The sequence below is a fragment of the Pan troglodytes genome, chromosome 13 (genome assembly GCF_028858775.2).
Source record: "Pan troglodytes isolate AG18354 chromosome 13, NHGRI_mPanTro3-v2.0_pri, whole genome shotgun sequence".
Lineage (NCBI taxonomy): Eukaryota > Metazoa > Chordata > Mammalia > Primates > Hominidae > Pan > Pan troglodytes.
Genome location: NC_072411.2, coordinates 13,705,403 through 13,720,998, shown reverse-complemented (window position 1 = coordinate 13,720,998; position 15,596 = coordinate 13,705,403).

The window sequence follows — 15,596 nt, the reverse complement described above, 5'->3', positions numbered from 1 at the left end:
TATTTCTATGTTTATAGACATAGCGGTGTAGATATTTCCATGTTTATATAGATGGCGTTGTAGATATTTCCATGTTTATACCGATAGCGGTGTTGGTATTTCCACGTTTATACAGATAGCGATGTAGTTATTTCCATGGTTATACAGCTCGCGGTGCAGATATTTATATCTTTATACAGATGGCATTGTAGATATTTCCTTATTCACACAGACGGCGGTGTAGATGTTTCCATGTTTGTACAGATGGCGGAGTAGTTAGTTCCATGTTTATGGAGATGGCAGTGTAGATATTTTCATGTTTACAGAGATGGCGGTGTAGATATTTCCATGTTTATGGAGATAGCGGTGTAGATATTTCCATGTTTATACAGATAGCGGTGAAGATATTTCCATGTTTACACAGACCGTGGTGTAGATATTTCCATGTTTATACAGATAGCGGTGCAGATATTTCCATGTTTGTACAGATAGCGGTGTTGATATTTCCATCTATACACAGATGACCGTGTAGATATTTCCATGTTTATACAGATGGCGGCGCAGATGTTTCCATGGATAAGTAGATGGCGGTGTAGATATTTCCATGTTTATACAGATAGCGGTGTAGTTATTTCCATGTTTATATAGTGGTGTAGTTATTTCCATGTGTGTACACAGGGCTCTGTAGATATTTCCATGTTTATGTAGATGGCACTGTAGATATTTTCATGTTTATACAGATAGCTTTGTAAGTATTTCCACGTTTGTACAGATGGCGGTGAAGATATTTCGATGTTTATGGAGATAACAGTGGAGATATTTCCATGTTTATACAGATAGCGGTGTAGATATTTCCATGTTTATACAGATGGCGGTGTAGATATTTCCATGTTTATATAGATGGTGGTGTAGATATTACCATGTTTATACAGATGGCGATGTAGATATTTCCATGTTTATATAGATGGTGGTGTAGATATTACCATGTTTATACAGATTGCGGTGTAGATATTTCCATGTTTATACAGATCGTGGTGAAGATATTTTCATGTTTATACAGATCGCGGTGTAGATATTTCCATGTTTATACAGATCGCGGTGTAGATATTTCCATGTTCATACAGATAGCGGTGTAGATATTTCCATGTTTATACAGATAGCGGTGTAGACATTTCCATGATTATAGTGATAGCGGTGTAGTTTTTTCCATGTTTATAGACATAGCGGTGCAGATATTTCGATGTTTGTACAGATGGCGGTGTTGATATTTCCATCTATACAGAGATGACCGTGTAGATATTTCCATGTTTATACAGATGGCGGCGCAGATATTTAAACGGATATGTAGATGGCGGTGTAGATGTTTCCATGTTTATACAGATAGCGGTGTAGATATTTCCATGTTCATATAGATAGGGGTGTAGATATTTCCATGTATATACAGATGGCTGTGTAGATATTTCCATGTTTATACAGATGGCGGTGTAGATATTTCCATGTTTATACAGATAAATTTGTAAGTATTTCCATGTTTATACAAATGGCGGTGTAGATATATCGATGTTTATAGATTTAGCAGTGGAGATATTTCCATGTTTATACAGATGGCGGTGTAGATATTTCCTTGTTTATACAAATAGCGGTGTAGATATTTCCATGTTTGTACTGATGGCGGTGTAGATATTTCCTTGTTTATACAAATAGCAGTGTAGATATTTCCATTTTTATACAGATCACGGTGTAGATATTTCCTTGTTTATACAAATAGCGGTGTAGTTATTTCCATGATGATACAGATAGCGGTGTTGATTTTCCATGTATATACAGATGGCTGTGTAGATATTTCCATGTTTATACAGATGGCTGTGTAGATGTTTCAATGTTTATACAGATGACTTTGTAGGTATTTCCATGTTTATACAGATGGCGGTGTAGATATTTCCATTCTTATAGAGATAGCTGTGTAGATATTTCCATGTTTATACTGATAGCGGTGTAGATATTTCCATGTTTATACAGATCGCGGTGTAGATATTTCCATGTTTATACAGATCGCGATGTAGATATTTCCATGTTTACACAGATGTCTGTGTAGATAATTCCATGTTTATTCAGATGGCGGTGTAGATATTTCCATGTTTATAGAGATGTCGGTGTAGTTATTTCTATGTTTATAGAGATAACGCTGTAAATATCTCCATGTTTATAGAGATGGTGGTGTAAGTATTTTCATGTTTATAGAGATAGCGGTGTAGATATTTCCATGTTTATACAGATAACGGTGTTGGTATTTCCATGTTTATACAGATCGCGGTGTAGATATTTCAATGTTTATACAGATCGCGGTGTAGATATTTCCATGTTTATACAGTTAGCGATGTAGTTATTTCCATGGTTATACAGCTCGCGGTGCAGATATTTATATCTTTATACAGATGGCATTGTAGATATTTCCTTATTCACACAGATGGCGGTGTAGATGTTTCCATGTTTATGCAGATGGCGGAGTAGTTAGTTCCATGTTTATGGAGATGGCAGTGTAGATAGTTTCAAGTTTATAGAGATGGCTGTGTAGATATTTCCATGTTTATAGAGATAGCGTTGTAGATATTTCCATGTTCATACAGATAAATTTGTAATTTTTCCTTGTTTATAGAGATGGCGGTGTAGATATTCCGATATTTATAGAGATAGCGGTGCAGATATTTCCATGTTTATACAGATAGCGGTGTATATATTTCCATGTTTATAGAGATCGTGGTGTAGATATTTCCATGTTTATACAGATCGCGGTGTAGATATTTCCATGTTTATACAGATGGCTGTGTAGATATTTCCATGTTTATAGAGATAGCTCTGTAGATATTTCCATATTTATACAGATCACGGTGTAGATATTTCCAAGTTTATACAGATCGCGGTGTAGATATTTCCATGTTTATACAGATAGCGGTGTAGATATTTCCATGTTTTTACAGATATCGGTGTAGATATTTCTATGTTTACACAGATTGCGGTGTAGATATTTCCATCTTTCTACAGATGGCATTGTAGATATTTCCATGTTTATACAGATGGCGGTGTAGATATCTCCATGTTTATATAGATGGTGGTGTAGATATTACCATGTTTATACAGATGGCGATGTAGATATTTCCATGTTTATATAGATGGTGGTGTAGATATTACCATGTTTATACAGATTGCGGTGTAGATATTTCCATGTTTATACAGATCGTGGTGAAGATATTTTCATGTTTATACAGATCGCGGTGTAGATATTTCCATGTTTATACAGATCGCGGTGTAGATATTTCCATGTTCATACAGATAGCGGTGTAGATATTTCCATGTTTTTACAGATAGCGGTGTAGACATTTCTATGATTATAGTGATAGCGGTGTAGTTTTTTCCATGTTTATAGACATAGCGGTGCAGATATTTCGATGTTTGTACAGATGGCGGTGTTATTTCCATCTATACAGAGATGACCGTGTAGATATTTCCATGTTTATACAGATGGCGGCGCAGATATTTAAACGGATATGTAGATGGCGGTGTAGATGTTTCCATGTTTATACAGATAGCGGTGTAGTTATTTCCATGTTTATATAGATAGGGGTGTAGATATTTCCATGTATATACAGATGGCTGTGTAGATATTTCCATGTTTATACAGATGGCGGTGTAGATATTTCCATGTTTATACAGATAAATTTGTAAGTATTTCCATGTTTATACAAATGGCGGTGTAGATATATCGATGTTTATAGATTTAGCAGTGGAGATATTTCCATGTTTATACAGATGGCGGTGTAGATATTTCCTTGTTTATACAAATAGCGGTGTAGATATTTCCATGTTTGTACTGATGGCGGTGTAGATATTTCCTTGTTTATACAAATAGCAGTGTAGATATTTCCATTTTTATACAGATCACGGTGTAGATATTTCCTTGTTTATACAAATAGCGGTGTAGTTATTTCCATGATGATACAGATAGCGGTGTTGATTTTCCATGTATATACAGATGGCTGTGTAGATATTTCCATGTTTATACAGATGGCTGTGTAGATGTTTCAATGTTTATACAGATGACTTTGTAGGTATTTCCATGTTTATACAGATGGCGGTGTAGATATTTCCATTCTTATAGAGATAGCTGTGTAGATATTTCCATGTTTATACTGATAGCGGTGTAGATATTTCCATGTTTATACAGATCGCGGTGTAGATATTTCCATGTTTATACAGATCGCGATGTAGATATTTCCATGTTTACACAGATGTCTGTGTAGATAATTCCATGTTTATTCAGATGGCGGTGTAGATATTTCCATGTTTATAGAGATGTCGGTGTAGTTATTTCTATGTTTATAGAGATAACGCTGTAAATATCTCCATGTTTATAGAGATGGTGGTGTAAGTATTTTCATGTTTATAGAGATAGCGGTGTAGATATTTCCATGTTTATACAGATAACGGTGTTGGTATTTCCATGTTTATACAGATCGCGGTGTAGATATTTCCATGTTTATACAGATCGCGGTGTAGATATTTCCATGTTTATACAGATAGCGATGTAGTTATTTCCATGGTTATACAGCTCGCGGTGCAGATATTTATATCTTTATACAGATGGCATTGTAGATATTTCCTGATTCACACAGATGGCGGTGTAGATGTTTCCATGTTTATGCAGATGGCGGAGTAGTTAGTTCCATGTTTATGGAGATGGCAGTGTAGATATTTTCAAGTTTATAGAGATGGCTGTGTAGATATTTCCATGTTTATAGAGATAGCGTTGTAGATATTTCCATGTTCATACAGATAAATTTGTAATTTTTTCTTGTTTATACAGATGGCAGTGTAGATATTCCGATATTTATAGAGATAGCAGTGCAGATATTTCCATGTTTATAGAGATGGCGGTGTAGATATTTCCATGTTCATAGAGATTGTGGTGTTGATTTTTCCATGTTTATAGAGATAGCGGTGTAGATATTTCCATGTATATACAGATAGGGGTGTAGATATTTCCATGTTTACACAGATCACGGTGTAGTTATTTCCTTGTTTATACAAAAGCGGTGCAGTTATTTCCATGTTTATACAGATAGCGGTGTAGATATTTCCATGTATATACAGATGGCTGTGTAGATATTTTCATGTTTATACAGATCGCTGTGTAGATATTTCCATGTTTATACAGATGACTTTGTAGGTATTTCCATGTTTATACAGATGGCGGTGTAGGTATTTCCATGTTTATAGAGATAGCTGCGTAGATATTTCCATGTTTACACAGATAGCGGTGTAGATATTTCCATGTTTTTACAGATATCGGTGTAGATATATCCATGTTTACACAGATTGCGGTGTAGATATTTCCATCTTTCTACAGATGGCATTGTAGATATTTCCATGTTTATATAGATGGTGGTGTAGATGTTACCATGTTTATAAAGATAGAGGTGAAGATATTTCCATGTTTATATAGATCGCGGTGTAGAGATTTCCATGTTTATACAGATAGCAGTGTAGATATTTCCATGTTTATACCGATAGCGGTGTAGACATTTCCATGTTTATAGTGATAGCGGTGTAGTTATTTCCATGTTTATAGACATAGCGGTGTAGATATTTGCATGTTTATATAGATGGCGTTGTAGATATTTCCATGTTTATACCGATAGCGGTGTTGGTATTTCCACGTTTATACAGATAGCGATGTAGATATTTCCATGTTTATACAGATGGCGGCGCAGATATTTCCATGGATATGTAGATGGCGGTGTAGATGTTTCCATGTTTATACAGATAGCAGTGTAGTTATTTCCATGTTTATATAGATAGGGGTGTAGATATTTCCATGTATATACACATGGCTGTGTAGATATTTCCATGTTTATACAGATGGCGGTGTAGATATTTCCATGTTTATGCAGATAAATTTGTAAGTATTTCCATGTTTATACAGATGGCGGTGTAGATATTTCGATGTTTATAGAGATAGCAGTGTAGATATTTCCATGTTTATACTGATCGCAGTGTAGATATTTCCATGTTTATATTGATGGCGGTGTAGATATTTCCATGTTCATAGAGATTGCGGTGTAGATATTTCCATGTTTATAGAGATAGCGGTGTGGATATTTCCATGTATATACAGATAGGGGTGTAGATATTTCCATGTTTGTACAGATGGCGGTGGTGATATTTCCATCTATACACAGATGACTGTGTAGATATTTCCATGTTTATACAGATGGCGGCACAGATATTTCTACGGATATGTCGATGGCGGTGTAGATATTTCCATGTTTACACAGATAGCGGTGTAGATATTTCCATGTTTAGAGAGATAGCGGTGTAGGTATTTCCATGTTTATAGACATAACGGTGTAGATATTTCCATGTTTATATAGATGGCGTTGTAGTTTTTCCATGTTTATACCGATTGCGGTGTTGGTATTTCCACCTTTATACAGATAGCGATGTAGATATTTCCATGTTTATACAGCTCGCGGTGCAGATATTTATATCTTTATACAGATGGCATTGTAGATATTTCCTTATTCACACAGATGGCGGTGTAGATGTTTCCATGTTTATACAGATGGCGGAGTAGTTAGTTCCATGTTTATGGAGATGGCAGTGTAGATATTTTCGTGTTTATAGAGATGGCGGTGAAGATATTTCCAAGTTTATAGAGATAGCAGTGTAGATATTTACATGTTTGTACAGATGGCTGTGTAGATATTTCCTTGTGTATACAGATGGCATTCTAGATATTTCCATGTGTATACAGATGACTGTATAGGTATATCTACGTTTTTACAGATGGCAGTGCAGATATTTCCATGTTTACAGAGATAGCGGTGTAGATATTTCCATGTTTGTACAGATGGCAGTGTTGATATATCCATCTACACACAGATCGCCGTGTAGATATTTCCATGTTTATACAGATGGCGGCGTAGATATTTCCATGGACATGCAGATGGTGGTGTAGATATTTCCATGTTTTTACAGATAGCAGTGTAGGTATATCCATGTTTTCACAGATGGTGGTGTAGATATTTCCGTGTTTATACACATGGCGGACTAGATTCTTCCATCTTTATGGGGATGGCAGTGTAGATATTTTCATGTTTATAGAGATGGCGGTGCAGATATTTCCATATTTATAGAGATAGCGTTGTAGATATTTCCATCTTTCTACAGATGGCAGTGTAGATATTTCCATGTTTATACAGATGGCCGTGTAGATATTTGCATATTTATACACATGTCTGTGTAGATATTTCCATGTGTATACAGATGGTATTGTAGGTATTTCCATGTTTATACAGATGGTGGTGTAGATATTTCCATGTTTATTCAGATGACTGTGTAGATATTTCCATGTTTTTACAGATGGCAGTGTAGATATTTCGATGTTTATAGAGATGGCGCTGTAGATATTTCCATGTTTATACAGATAACGGTGGAGATATTTCCATGTTTATACAGACAGCAGTGGAGATATTTCCATGTTTATACACATAGCGGTGTACATATTTCCATGTTTATAGAGACAGCAGTGTAGGTATTTCCATGTTTATACAGATAGCGGTGCAGATATTTCCATGTTTATACAGATGCCAATGCAGTTAACTCCATATTTATACAGAGGGCTGTATAGATATTTCTATGTTTATACAGATGGCAGTGTAGATAATTCCATGTTCCTACACATGACTGTGTAGGTATTTCCATGTTTATACGGATGGCTTTGTAGATATTTCCATGTCTATAGAGATAGCGGTGCAGATATTTCCATGTTTATACAGATAGCGGTGTATATATTTCCATATTTATACAGATCGTGCTGTAGATATTTCCATGTTTATACAGATACCGGTGTAGATATTTCCATGTTTATACAGACCGCAGTGTAGATATTTCCATGTTTATAGAGATAGCAGTGTAGATATTTCCATGTTTGTACAGATGGCGTTGTTGTTGTTTCCATCTATACACAGATTGCCGTGTAGGTATTTCCATGTGTATACAGATGGCGTTGTAGATATTTTCATGTTAATACATATGGTGGTGTAGATATTTCCATGTTTACACAGATGACTGTATAGGTATTTCCATGTTTATACAGATGGCGGTGTAGATATTTCCATGTTTATAGAGATAGCGGTGTAGATATTTCCATATTTATACAGATAACGGTGTAGAAATTTCCGTGTTTATACAGATAGCGGTGTAGATGTTTCCATGTTTATACAGATCACGGTGTAGATATTTCCATGTTTATAGAAATAGCGGTGAAGATATTTCCATGTTTAAACAGATAGCGGTGTAGATATTTCCATGTTTATACAGACCGCGGTGTAGATATTTCCATGTTTATACATATAGCAGTGCAGAGATTTCCATGTTTGCACAGATGGCGGTGTTGATATTTCCATCTATACACAGATGACCGTGTAGATATTTCCATGTTTATACAGATGGTGGCGCAGATATTTCCATGGATATGTAGATGGCGGTGTAGATATTTCCATGTTTACACAGATAGTGGTGTAGTTATTTCCATGTTTATATAGAAAGCGGTGTAGATATTTCCATGTATATACACATGGCTGTGTAGATATTTCCATGTTTATACAGATGGCGGTGTAGATATTTCCATGTTTATACAGATAACTTTGTAAGTATTTCCATGTTTATACAGATGGCGGTGTAGATATTTCGATGTTTATAGAGATAGCAGTGGAGATATTTCCATGTTTATACAGTTAGCGGTGTAGATATTTCCATATTTATACTGATCGTGGTGTAGATATTTCCATGTGTACAGAGATGGCGGTGTAGATATTTCCATGTTCATAGAGATAGCGGTGTTGATTTTTCCATGTTTATAGAGATAGCGGTGTGGATATTTCCATGTTTATACAGATAGGGGTGTAGATGTTTCCATGTTTATACAGATAGCTGTGTAGAGATTTCCATGTTTATACAGATAGCGCTGTAGATATTTCCATGTTTATACAGATGGCGGTGTAGATTTTTCCATGTTTATAGAGATGGCCGTGTAGATATTACCATGTTTGTAGAGATAGCGGTGTAGATATGTCCATGTTCATAGAGATAGCAGTGAGGATATTTCCATGTTTATACTGAGAGCAGTGTAGATATTTCCATTTTTATAGAGATAGCGGTTTAGATATTTCATATTTATACAGATAGCTGTTTAGATAATTCCATGTTTATACAGATTGCGGTGTAGATATTTCCATGTTTATACATATGCCTATGCAGATATCTCCATATTTATACGGAGGGCTGTGTAGATATTTCTATCTTTCTACACATGGCAGTGTAGATATTTCCATGTTCCTACACATGACTCTGTAGGTATTTCCATGTTCATACAGATGGCTTTGTAGATATTTCCATGTCTATAGAGATAGCGGTGCAGATATTTCCATGTTTATACAGATAGCGGTGTATATATTTCCATGTTTATACAGATCGTGGTGTATATATTTCCATGTATATACAGATACCGGTGTAGATATTTCCAAGTTTATACAGACCGCAGTGTATATATTTCCATGTTTATAGAGATAGCAGTGTAGATATTTCCAAGTTTGTACAGAAGGCGGTGTTGATGTTTCCATCTATACACAGATTGCCGTGCAGGTATTTCCATGTGTATACAGATGGCATTGTAGATATTTCCATGTTTATACAGATGGTGGTGTAGATATTTCCATGGTTACACAGATGACTGCATAGGTATTTCCATGTTTATACAGATGGCGGTGTAGATATTTCCATGTTTATAGAGATAGCGGTGTAGATATTTCCATATTTATGTAGATAACGGTGCAGATATTTCCATGTTTATACAGCTAGTGGTGTAAATATTTCCATGTTTATAGAGATCACGGTGTAGATATTTCCTTCTTTATACAAATAGCGGTGTAGTTATTTCCATGTTTATACAGATAGCGGTGTAGATATTTCCATGTATGTATAGATGGCTGTGTAGATATTTCCATGTTTATACAGATGGCTTTGTAGATATTTCCAAGTTTATACAGATGACTTTGTAGCTATTTCCATGTTTATACAGATTGCGAAGTAGATTTTTACATGTTCATAGAGATAGCTGTGTAGATATTTCCATGTTCATAGAGATAGCTGTGTAGATATTTCCATGTTTATACAGAGTTCTCTGCAGATATTTCCATGTTTATATAGATGACAGCATAGATATTTCAAGGTTTATACAGATGACTGTGTAGATACTTCCATGTTAATACAGATGGCGGTGTAGATATTTCCATGTTTATAGAGATAGCGGTGTAGATATTTCCATGTTTATTGAGATAGCGGTGTAAATATTTCCATATTTATACAGATAGTGGTGTAGATATTTCCATGTTTTTACAGATAGCGGTGTAGATATTTCCATCTTTATTCAGAGAGTGCTGTACGTATTTCCATGTTTATACAGATCACTGTGTAGATATTTCCATGTTTATACAGAAAACCTTGTAGATATTTTCATGTTTATTCAGATGGCGGCGCAGATATTTCCATGGATATGTAGATGGCGGTGTAGATATTTCCATGTTTATACAGATAGCGGTGTAGTAATTTCCATGTTTATGTAGATAGCGGTGTTGATATTTCCATCTATACACAGATGACCGTGTAGATATTTCCATGTTTATACAGATGGCGTTGCAGATATTTCCACGGATATGTAGATGGCGGTGTAGATATTTCCATGTTTATACAGATAGCAGTGTAGTTATTTCCAAGTTTATAGAGATAGCGGTGAAGATATTTCCATATTTATACAGATAACGGTGTAATTTCCATGTTTATACAGATAGCGGTGTAAATATTTCCATGTTTATACAGATCAAGGTGTAGATATTTCCATGTTTATAGAGATAGCGGTGTAGATATTTCCATGTTTATACAGATAGCGGTGTAGATATTTCCATGTTTATACAGACCGCGGTGTAGATAGTTCCATTTTTACACAGATAGCGGTGCAGATATTTCCATGTTTGTACAGATGGCGGTGTTGATATTTCCATCTATACACAGATGACTGTGTAGATATTTCCATGTTTATACAGATGGCGGCGCAGATATTTCCATGGATATGTAGAAGGCGGTGTAGATATTTCCATGTTTATTCAGATAGCGGTGTAGTTATTTCCATGTTTATACAGACATCGGTGTAGATATTTCTATGTATATACAGATGGCTGTGTACATATTTCCATGTTTGTACAGAAGGCTGTGTAGATATTTCCATGTTTATACAGATGACTTTGTAGGTATTTCCATGTTTATACAGATCGCGGTGTAGATATTTCCATGTTTATACAGATCGCGGTGTAGATATTTCAATGGTTATACAGATGGCGGTGTAGATATTTCCATGTTTATAGAGATGGCCGTGTAGATATTACCATGTTTGTAGAGATAGCGGTGTAGATATGTCCATGTTCATAGAGATAGCAGTGAGGATATTTCCATGTTTATACTGAGAGCAGTGTAGATATTTCCATTTTAATAGAGATAGCGGTTTAGATATTTCATATTTATACAGATAGCTGTGTAGATAATTCCATGTTTATACAGATTGCGGTGTAGATATTTCCATGTTTATACATATGCCTATGCAGATATCTCCATATTTATACAGTGGGCTGTGTAGATATTTCTATGTTTCCACACATGGCAGTGTAGATATTTCCATGTTCCTACACATGACTGTGTAGGTATTTCCATGTTCATACAGATGGCTTTGTAGATATTTCCATGTCTATAGAGATAGCAGTGCAGATATTTCCATGTTTATACAGATAGCGGTGTATATATTTCCATGTTTATACAGATTGTGGTGTATATATTTCCATGTATATACAGATACCGGTGTAGATATTTCCATGTTTATACAGACTGCAGTGTATATATTTCCATGTTTATAGAGATAACAGTGTAGATATTTCCAAGTTTGTACAGAAGGCGGTGTTGATGTTTCCATCTATACACAGATTGCCCTGTAGGTATTTCCTTGTGTATACAGATGGCATTGTAGATATTTCCATGTTTATACAGATGGTGGTGTAGATATTTCCATGGTTACACAGATGACTGCATAGGTATTTCCATGTTTATACAGTTGGCGGTGTAGATATTTCCATGTTTATAGAGATAGCGGTGTAGATATTTCCATATTTATATAGATAACGGTGCAGATATTTCCATGTTTATACAGCTAGTGGTGTAAATATTTACATGTTTATACAGATCACGGTGTAGATATTTCCTTCTTTATACAAATAGCGGTGTAGTTATTTCCATGTTTATACAGATAGCGGTGTAGATATTTCCATGTATGTATAGATGGCTGTGTAGATATTTCCATGTTTATACAGATGGCTTTGTAGATATTTCCATGTTTATACAGATGACTTTGTAGCTATTTCCATGTTTATACAGATTGCGAAGTAGATATTTCCATGTTCATAGAGATAGCCTTGTAGATATTTCCACGTTTATACAGATAGCGATGTAGATATTTCCATGTTTATACAGATCGCGGTGTAGATACTTCCATGTTTATAAAGATCGCGGTGTAGATATTTCCATGTTTATACAGATAGTGGTGTAGATATTTCCATGTTTTTACAGATATCGGTGTATATATTTCCATGTTTACACAGATTGCGGTGTAGATATTTCCATCTTTCTACAGATGGAATTGTAGATTTTTCCATGTTTATACAGATGGCGGTGTAGATGTTTCCATGTTTATATAGATGGTGTTGAACATATTACCATGTTTATATAGATAGCGCTGTAGATATTTCCATGTTTATACAGATCGTGGTGAAGGTATTTCCATGTTTATACTGACCACGGTGTAGATATTTCCATGTTTATACAGATCGCGGTGTAGATATTTCCATGTTTATAGAGATAGCGGTGTAGGTATTTCTATGTTTATAGACATAGCGGTGTAGATATTTCCATGTTTATATAGATGGCGTTGTAGATATTTCCATGTTTATACCGATAGCGGTGTTGGTATTTCCACGTTTATACAGATAGCGATGTAGATATTTCCATGTTTATACAGCTCGCGGTGCAGATATTTATATGTTTATACAGATGGCATTGTAGATATTTCCTTATTCACACAGATGGCGGTGTAGATGCTTCCATGTTTATACAGATATCGGAGTAGTTAGTTCCATGTTTATGGAGATGGCAGTGTAGATATTTTCATGTTTATAGAGATGGCTTTGTAGATATTTCCATGTTTATAGAGATAGCAGTGTAGATATTTACATGTTCATACAGATGGCTGTGTAGATATTTCCATGTGTATACAGATGGCATTGTAGATATTTCCATGTTTATACAGATGACTGTATAGGTATTTCCATGTTTTTACAGATGGCAGAGCAGATATTTCCATGTTTATGGAGATAGCGGTGTAGATATTTCCATGTTTGAACAGATGGCGGTGTTCATATTTCCATCTATACACAGATGGCCGTGTAGATATTTCCATGTTTATACAGACAGCGGTGTAGATATTTCCATGTTTACACAGATGGTGGTGTAGATATTTCCGTGTTTATACACATGGCGGAGTAGATACTTCCATCTTTATGGAGATGGCAGTGTAGATATTTTCATGTTTATAGAGATTTCGGTGTAGATATTTCCTTATTTATAGAGATAGCGGTGTAGATATATCCATCTTTCTACAGATGGCAGTGTAGATATTTCCATGTTTATACAGATGTCGGTGTAGATATTTCCATATTTATACAGATGTCTGTGTAGATATTTCCATGTGTATACTGATGGTATTATAGGTATTTCCATGTTTATACAGATGGAGTTGTAGATATTTCCATGTTTATTCAGATGACTGTGTAGATATTTCCATGTTTTTACAGATGGCAGTGTAGATATTTCAATGTTTATAGAGATGGCGCTGTAGATATTTCCATGTTTATACAGATCGCGGTGTAGATATTTCCATGTTTATACAGATGGCGGGGTAGATATTTCCATGTATTTACAGATATCGGTGTAGATATTTCCATGTTTATACAGATCGCGGTGTAGATATTTCCATGTTTCTACAGATAGCGGTGTAGATATTTCCATGTTTATAGAGATAGCGGTGTAGATATTTCCATGTTTGTACAGATGGCGGTGATGATATTTCCATCTATACACAGATGGGCGTGTAGATATTTCCATGTTTATACAGACGGCGGTGTAGATATTTCCATGGACATGCAGATGGCTGTGTAGATATTTCCATGTTTATACAGATAGTGGTGCAGATATTTCCATGTTTACACAGATATCGGTGTAGATATTTCCATGTTTACACACATTGCGGTGTAGATATTTACATCTTTCTACAGATGGCATTGTAGATATTTCCATGTTTACACAGATGGCGGTGTAGATATTTCCATGTTTATATAGATGGTGGTGTAGATATTTCCATGTTTATATAGACGGTGGTGTAGATATTACCATGTTTATACAGATAGCGGTGTAGATATTTCCATGTTTATACAGATCGTGGTGAAGATATTTCCATGCTTATGCAGATCGCGGTGTAGATATTTCCATGTTTATACAGATCGCGGTCTAGATATTTCCATGTTTATACAGATAGCGGTGTAGATATTTCCATGTTTATACAGATAGCGGTGTAGATATTTCCATGTCTGTACAGAGGACTGTATAGGTATTTCCATGTTTTTACAGATGGCAGTGCAGATATTTCCATGTTTATACAGATAGCAGTGTAGATATTTTCATGTTTGTACAGATGGCGGTGATGATATTTCCATCTATACACAGATGGCCGGGTAGATATTTCCATGTTTATACAGACGGCGGTGTAGATATTTCCATGGACATGCAGATGGCGGTGTAGATATTTCCATGTTTATACAGATAGCGGTGTAGATATTTCCATGTTTTCACAGATGGTTGTGTAGATATTTCCGTGTTTATACACATGGCGGAGAGGATACTTCCATCTTTATGGAGATGGCAGTGTAGATATTTTCATGTTTATAGAGATGGCGGTGTAGATATTTCCATATGTATTGAGATAGCGTTGTAGATATTTCCATCTTTCTACAGATGGCAGTGTAGATAATTCCATGTATATACAGATGGCGGTGTAGATATTTCCCTATTTATACAGATGTCTGTGTAGATATTTCCATGTGTATACAGATGGTATTGTAGGTATTTCCATGTTTATACAGATGGTTGTGTAGATATTTCAATGTTTATTCCGATGACTGTGTAGATATTTCCATGTTTTTACAGATGGCAGTGTAGATATTTCAATGTTTATAGAGATGGTGCTGTAGATATTTCCATGTTTATGCAGATGGCGGTGTAGATATTTCCATGTTGATACAGATGGCTGTGTAGATATTTCCATGTTTATACAGATGGTTTGTAGATATTTCCATGTTTATACAGATGACTTTGTAGGTATTTCCATGTTTATACAGATGGCGGTGTAG